This window comes from Nicotiana sylvestris, chromosome 4 (genome assembly GCF_000393655.2).
Source record: "Nicotiana sylvestris chromosome 4, ASM39365v2, whole genome shotgun sequence".
In the NCBI taxonomy this organism is placed as follows: Eukaryota; Viridiplantae; Streptophyta; class Magnoliopsida; order Solanales; family Solanaceae; genus Nicotiana; species Nicotiana sylvestris.
In genome coordinates this window covers 75,752,238-75,761,074 of record NC_091060.1, presented here as the reverse complement: position 1 = coordinate 75,761,074, position 8,837 = coordinate 75,752,238, and positions in this window count along the sequence as shown.

The following is an 8,837-nucleotide window of genomic DNA, read 5'->3' as shown; positions in this document are numbered from 1 at the left end:
CTTTCGGAAACGTTAGTTAATGATAACAACCTATCCACAATTTTTGGGTAACTCTAACTCCAACTGGATCTTGATATCCCATCTTTCTCCTAAATGCTTATATTTCTCTACCTGATTTGAAAATATTGATAATCTTCATTATCTGGGTGCCTCGTACCCATATTCACCTTACTTCTTTTACTTATTGAAACTTGTATCTAGCTTCTGAATCCCTCATAGATGTTCACCATATTCGTGAATAGATATCCTTGCCTTAAGGCTCTTTATTAAGAAGCATACACATCTTAGTACACACATGATCTGTTGAAGATCTCACATTTAGTCATCATAAGTATGATGTGAAATCGAGTTCCTCTGACTCAACTCTTCCACATCCACATGCAATCTCTTACCAACTGTCTTTGTGGATGTAGGTATCATTGTATTACGACTAAAGTCGAATTTAGGAGTTGACAAACCTAAATGCCCTGTAACCTACTACTTATAAGTGTGGTGCACAACACACCCATAAACAAAGCTCTACTAGACACGGCTTGTAGACTCCCTGAAACAAAACTGCTCTAATACCACTTCTGTCATGACCCAAACCGAAGGGCCGCGATGGGCACCCGGCGCCTTACTCAACCGAGTACCAACGCAACATATCTTTCTTATCATACTATCATGAGTAAATGAGCTAGAAAACCCGTCATGAGATAACAAGAATAAAATATAAGGGAATACTCAACATATGAAGACCCAACATGATATACAAACATATATATGTGACATACGGGCCAATAAGGCTGACATGACCATCTGTAAACTCAATACATAGGCCGACAAGGCCATACAAGTATCCATACACCTGACATATGTCTACAAGCCTCTAAGAGTACATAAAATCATAAAGGTCGGGACAGGGCCCCGCCATATCAATCAATACATATCCAAAGCATACTGACCAAATAGGCAACTCCGGAGCAAGTGGAGTGCACCAACACCTTCGCTGAGCTGATAGCCTACTAGGAGGACTGTCAACCTATCAATCGGGACCTGCGGGCATGAAATGCAGCGTCCCCAGGCAAAAGGGACGTCAGTACGAATAAAGTACCGAGTATGTTAGGCAGGAAAGCATAAACAAGAACAGTAATGTAAAGAGAGAGATAGAGGAGATACAACCTGTAACATCAGAGTGCCTCTGGGGGTTACTGATATGAAATGCATAATACATATATATACATAAACTTTTTAAAACATTCGCCTCTGTGGGCATCATCATCATCATATCGTACCCGGCCTCAAAGAGGACTCGGTAAAAGCGTACCCGACCATCATAAGGTTCGGTAGAATCGTACCCGGCCACGTGGAGCTCGGTAAACCCAACTGATCAGTGGTTGCACAATAGGTGCCGTACCCGGCCGACTATAGCGCGGCTCGGTAGAGTAAAATAGATACTATATATAATGCATGCTAGACTCATGGAATCATCTTCTAAACCTTTTGGAGTGACTTAAGAACATTATGGACATCCCTACCATCAATATGAACCTTAGTAGGATTTAAGGATCATACACACTTGTTTAGAATAATTTTATAAGGAAAGAACAACATGGACAACCTTAGTTGCTAGGAGTAGAGTCATTATGAAATAGCGTATCGTTTATGTTCATTTCATTTTAGACCATGCCAAAAGAAAGAAGAAAGTGCCTTAACATACCTTAAACCCGTTGAGTCCTTAATCCCTTCCAAGCAACTCTTCAAACAAGTCAACTCAATCTATCATAGTATAAGGAGATTCAAAATCAGTGCTGAGCAAAGGCTAAGTCTATAACTTAAGCTAGTAGCTCGTTTACGTAAATTTGGGCAGCATCTCCCTTGTAACAAGGGCCTCCTCCAATACCATATACCAACAACAATTACCAGAGCAATCCATCAATACATAATTATCAATATCAAGACACCATATAACAACAACAAGTCACAACTACATTACGACGAGCGGCAAGCTCCGATTGGAATCCGTATACCCCTTATCAATCCTTATAGACTTCTTACTTCAACATAAAAGTATCATTAACATGATAATGAAGTCATTAATCAATGATTCCAGCCTTATACCATATATTTATAACAACGAAAATAATCCACAACTTCAACTATCCTCAATTAGCAACTTTATTCACTAGTTCATGTCTAGCCCATCCATTTAACTTAATCAACATAAAGATAACCTTAGGCACAAGTAACAACACAATATACATACCTTCTACAGTAACTTCAAGTCAAAATCCAAGTTATATTCAGTTTACAACAACCCTCAATAGCAATACAACACCATAGAAGTGACTTAAGCTAATCCAAGTATTATCTTGTAGTTTATCATCCTAACAATTTAACCAACATACAAGAAAGCTTAAGCACATTTAGTAGGCTGTTAAACTCACCTTATAAAGCAGCAACAACTTGGAATTTCATCCAAATACAGCCCACAACAATCCTCAATGATAACACAACCTCAAAGAGGTGTTGTTCTTCACTAGAACTAAGTTTTGATGTTGAAATATAGTGTAATCACTTTGGAATCACTTCAAACCCTTTTGGTATATGTTTAGGAGGGTTAGGAGAAGTTTGGTGACAAATTTTAGTTGAAAAATGAGCAAAAATAGGTGTACAAATCGTTTATAAATTGAAGTAGGTCAACTACCGCCTAAGTGGGTCCCATATGGAGCTGCTTGCGCGGTCTCGCAAAAACACGAATATCTCTCTACTCCGATGTCGTATTGATGAATGGTTTAATGCGTTATAAACTAGACTCGTAAACCTTCAATTTTGTAGTTTGGAGAAATGCTTAGATACATTTGACCTAAATTTCAGCAAATTTATGTATGTAACTTGTGATGACCTTTGCCTACTCTTGTTCCACAACTTGCTTGCCTTCAAAATGTAGAAAATTAATATCATACGACTAAAATAACTCATATAATAACCTCCTTATCATATTAAGAACCATAGTCTCACCCCAAAGTACATGTTATAACATTTTAAACTTGTCGACTTTTGACGAACTTATTTTCTTCAATTGGTTTAGCTTCTAAGATTTCCAACCCTCTTGGTACTCATTATTCATGATCTTAAATATTTGTAACCTCCAAGGTAACATGATTAACTTACTTTATTTTCTTCCAAATATAATCTCATTTTCGAGCTTACATCAATGTCTTACGACGTACTCTCATGTATGAAAACTTGGGGTGTAACAATATAGATCTAAGCCAGTTGCTCTAAAAATAGGTAGTCACCACCGGGATGAAATGTGCCGATTTTGTCAGTCTATTTACAAAAACCCATACTGCGCCAAATTTCTTCAAAGTCCACGAGCGCCTGACAACGCAGTCCATTTTAACATGATCCTACTTCCACTAAGGAATCTTAGGTCTCTGAAACAAACTGTCCAGCTTCTGATGCTCCTATTTCACCTGCTAGAAGTTTAAGCACCAAGACACATACTCCACTGTATATTTCTTCATTCTCTTCCACCAATTATGTTTCCTCAAATCCTGATACATCTTAACGACACCCGGATGAATAGAGTAACACGAACTGTGGGCCTCCTCAAGGATCATCTCACGCAACCCATCCACATCGGGCACACATAACTAGCCATGCATCCATAACACCTCGTCATCTCCAATAGAAACCTTCTTGGCATCGTCGTGTTGTATCGTGTCCTTAAGAAAAAGCAAATGGGGGTCGTCATATTGACACTCTCTAATATTCTCATATAAAGAAGATCGAAAAACCACACAAGCAAGGACCCAACTGGGCTCTGAATAATCCTATCTAACAAGTTGTTTGAACAAATCTTGAACATCCATGGCTAGTTGCCTCTCTGTTGTCAGTAGATATACCAAGCTACCCATACACTCTGTATTTCTACTCAAGTCATTAGCTACCATATTAGACTTCCCAAGATGATATAGAATAGTGACATCATAGTCTTTCAGAAACTCTAACAACCTCAGCTACTGCAAAGTGAGATCTTTATGCTTGAACAGATGTTGGAGACTCCATTGATTGGTATAGACCTCACATGGAACACCGTACATATAGTGCCTCCAAATATTCATTGTATGAACAATAGCTGCCAATTCCAAGTCGTGGAACGGGTAATTCTTCTCATAAACTTTCGGTAGCCAAGATGAGTAGGAAATCACACTACCATCTTACATCAACACCGCACCAAGCTCAATATGCTATGCATCACAATATACAATGTAAGACCTTGAGACCGTAGGTAGTACCAACACTAGGGCCGTAGTTAAATCAACCTTGAGCTTTTAAGAGCTCGTCTCACACTCCTCGGACCATCAAAGGATCACTCGTCTGGGTCAATCTAGTCAAAAGGTGAAGCAGTGGATGAGAAACCCTCTACGAAACAGCGATATTACCCGCCCAAACCAAGGAAACTCGGAATATCAATAGTTGAAGATGGTCTAGGCCAACTTTGAATAACCTTAATCTTTTTTGAATCTACCTTAATCCCTTCACTTGACACCACATGATCCAAGAATGCCACTGAATAAAGCAAGAATTCACATTTGGAAAATTTTGCATATAACTTCTTCTCCCTCATGGTCTGGAGAATGATCCTCAAATGTTTCTCGTGGTCCTCTTGACTGCGAGAATATGCCAAGATGTCATCAATAAACACAATAATGAATGGGTTAAGATATGGATTGAATACACTGTTCATCAAGTGCATGAATGTTGCAGGGGCATTGGTCAGCCCAAATGACATCACGAGGAACTCGTAGTGACCATATCGAGTCCTAAAAGAAGTCTTCAGATATTCAGATCCTGAAACTTCCGCTGATAATACCCTGACTGCAAATCAATCTTCGAGAATACTCTAGCACCCTGAAACTGGTCAAATAAGTCGTGAATACGCGGTAGTGCGTACTTTTTCTTTACTATAACCTTGTTCATTTGCCGATAATCAATAATCAACACACATCCTCATCAAGCCATCCTTCTTCCTTACAAATAGAACCAGAGCACCCTACGGTGAAACACTCGACCGGATGAAACCCTTATAAAGCAACTCGTGAAGATGTTCTTTTAACTCCCTTAACTCTGCTAGTTTCATATGAAATGGTGGAAGAGAAATGGGCCGACGTCCCAGCAACAAGTCAATACAAAAATTGATATCTCTATCGGGCGGCACACCCAAAAGATCTGTTAGGAATAAATTTAGGAAGTCTCTCACTATCGAAACTGACTCAATGGTAGGAGTATCGGCACTAACATCCCTCACAAAGACTATATATGCATCACACCCTTTCTTAACCATCTGATGCACCTTTAGAAAAGACACAACTCTACTAGGAATGGATTCCAATTTACCTCTCAACTCCAACTGCGGCAAACCTGGCATAGCCAAAATAATAATCTTGGCATGATAATCTTGAATAGCATGATGGGGCAACAACTAGTCCATGCCTAAAATCACATCAAATTCTATAATATTGAGTAACAATAGATTAACTTTTGTATCAAAGTCTGTGGAGGAGCACCCTTCATGAGTACGAGGCAGTCCCTCACCATATGTATGGTATCCCCACCCTCAAAACAAGTTCTCGGTGGCCATGGTTGCTAAAACTGACCCTGGCCTGGTTGGATAGACTAACCGCAGAAGGCACCCCATACAGGAAGTGCACTAGAAAGTGGCTGACCAAAATCGGCAACCGGTGACCTCAGAATAGTAGGAGCATCGCTAGTAGCTGGAAGTACTGAATGAACTGGACCGCTCACAAAGCCTATACCATAATGAGCTGCAATTAAGGCACGGGCACCATTATATCCTCCTGAGTCTCGAGGCCTCTTCGCCTCCTTGTCCTCTCTCGCATAGCCCCGCATCCCCTCCAACCTTCGTGCAATCTCTACCACCTGCTGATATGGAGTATCTGTCTCAAACTCTGAAGCCATGCTGAATCTAATACAACAGTTGAGCCCCTCTATAAATTTGCAGACTCGCTCTCTAACTATAGAAACCAAGGTAGGTGTATGTCGGGAAAACTTACTGAATCTGATAGCATACTCTGACACTGCCATAGTACCCTAACGCAACTACTCAAACTCTGTTCACCATACATCCAGAAGGGTCTGGGGAACAAACTATCTCAAAAACATCACAAAAAGCCGATCCCAAGTGAGTAGGGCTGCATCAAATGGTCTAGCCTCCACGTAAGCCTGCCACAACTGATACACTACTTTTGACAGCTGGAATATGGTAAAAGCGACTTCACTCACCTCCACAATACCCATGGTTCGAAGAATACCGTGGCCCTTCTCTTGAAAACCTTACGTATCCTCGGTAGTTTAGCCAATGAAAGTAGGAGGATCATACTTCTTTAACCTCTCAAGCATTCTGTTTCCTCCTCAGATCCCGCTGGCCTAACCTCATGTAGAACATGAATAACTGGATATGCTGGAATTATACACGGGACCTGATTAATGTGGACCAGCTACTCTTGAGTGCAGGCTGAGGGAGTTTGTGCTCCTCCACTAGTTGAGATGTGGCTGGTTCAAGTGGAAGCAACCTCGCCTGAGCTTGAGTGCGAACTATGCTCAAGCCCTATGTTAAGGTCTCCTGAAGTCCAATGGAAACAACATGCATCTCGGGTGCTTCTCCCTCAACTGGAGCTACTAGTGGCTCCTTCATCGCTGCTCGGGCATGTGCTCTTGCTGTAGGACATGCCCCTTCTCTACCTATGCCCTGACCCTAGCCTCGCATAGCTCCAGTAGGGGGCACTGGTATCTGATCATTAAATCCAATAGTGTGTGTCCTCACTATAGTTGAGAGAATAGAAGGCAAAGATTTAGATTTTGAGGTCAACCAATTTGTACAATAAGGAATCAAAGAAGTGGAATTTCCCAACAATTCTATAGCCTCTCGAAGATAAGTACAGACGTCTCCGTACCAATCTGCAAGACTCTACTGAACTTGCTTATCACTCATGATACATATGAACCTAGAGCTCTGATACTAGCTTCCCATGACCCCAACTTCCCACCATAGGATGTTGTGATGATACCTATTCTTTAAGACTAGGTAATCCTAACAAGCATTGACAAATGACAGAAATAATAACAAGACTTAAATAATGTACTAATGTAATAAGCTCTACAAGAATGTACTAATAGTCTCGAAATACAATATTGTATTGGAATAAGAAATAAATAGTAGAATATCTAAAAGCAGAATGTGACTTCGCGACACGAGAACGTCGAGCAGGTATACCTTGAAGTCTCTAAAAGTATCTAATCAATCACTGGCATCCAACACTGGTAGATGTACATGGATATACACAAAAATGTGGTGAAACATAGTATGAGTACACCACAATAGTACCTAGTAAGTATCAAGCCTAACCTCGATAGAGTAGTGACGAGGCTAGGTCAAGACACCTAAAGTATAAGATAGACGAAAAAAGTATAATAAAGACAATTAACGGAAAACGATGAAATAAATAATAACAAAGTAGTTTAACAGTGTAAGCTAATGACAGAATTTAAAGCAAGAAGGCAACAAGAAGGAGACACATAATGAGAACCTCAAGTAATTAAATACAGACAAGAAAAGGTAAGACAAGGAGGAAAAACAACAAGAACTATTCAACAAATAAACCTTTTCCACATGAAATGTACAACAAGAATCACAACCGAGGTACAACCTCATATTTACATTTCACAATTTCAATCACAATCTTTCCATATATTACCACGTGAACCTTACATTTAGTTTTAAAAATCATTTTTTTCCGAAATAGCTACATGTGTTTTAGCCCACCTTATCTCACAATGTGGCTTCAAGTAATTCCTTTACTAGCAACGCGCATATCAAGCCTACTTTATTTTACTTCATGTGTATCAACCCATATCCTTATACTACGTATCAATATCACAACACAATAATAGCTCGCACTACAAGTGCCCATATGCCACAACTTGCCAAATAAATAATACCAATGTTTCGACAACAGTTAGCCAACGGATCAATCAGAATGTGTAGAAGAATCTCAAAAATGACATGATAAATAAGAAATGCTCAACAGGGGAATGTTCTTTCAAATTCAACAATTTCAACCTCAATGTAATAATAGCTTTCACAACTTCAACGTCAATAAACCAACAGGAAAATAATTCCCACGACATAACAACTTCAAGTAAGAGTAATGCAACAATAAAGTGGTAACAAGACAATAAGGAAAGAAATACTTCAACTAAAGCATATGAGAGAAAATATAACAAGTAAGAGGTAGAACAAGTACCAATAATGTTAAATAAAGCAAGTAAGAGTAGATCAATACATGTACGAGAAGATTAACAAAGAAATACAAAACATGTTGTGATAATTCAATTAAAGGCATGGAAAGAGTCTAAGTAACCTAAACTGATCGAATACCACATATAGCTCGTGTACACACTCGTCACCTTGCGTATACATCTTCCACATAGCACAAATAGCACATTCAACCCAAATCCTAAGGGGTAGTTTCCCCATACAAAGATAGGCAAGACACTTACCTCAACTAGGCTAACTCAACCCTCGAAAATAGACTCCGTTCCCCCAAAATGCACTTCCACATGGCTCAAATCTAACCAACAATGACTTAATAACATCAAATAATACAATATAAACCAATTACAATAGATAAAACTATGATCTTTACAATTTTTCCAAAAAGTCAACAAAGGTCAACCCCTGGCTCGCACGGTCAAAACCTGGGTCCAATGGTAGATTTCAACTACCCATAACCCCACGAGTCCATATATGTGATTACTTTTCAAATTCG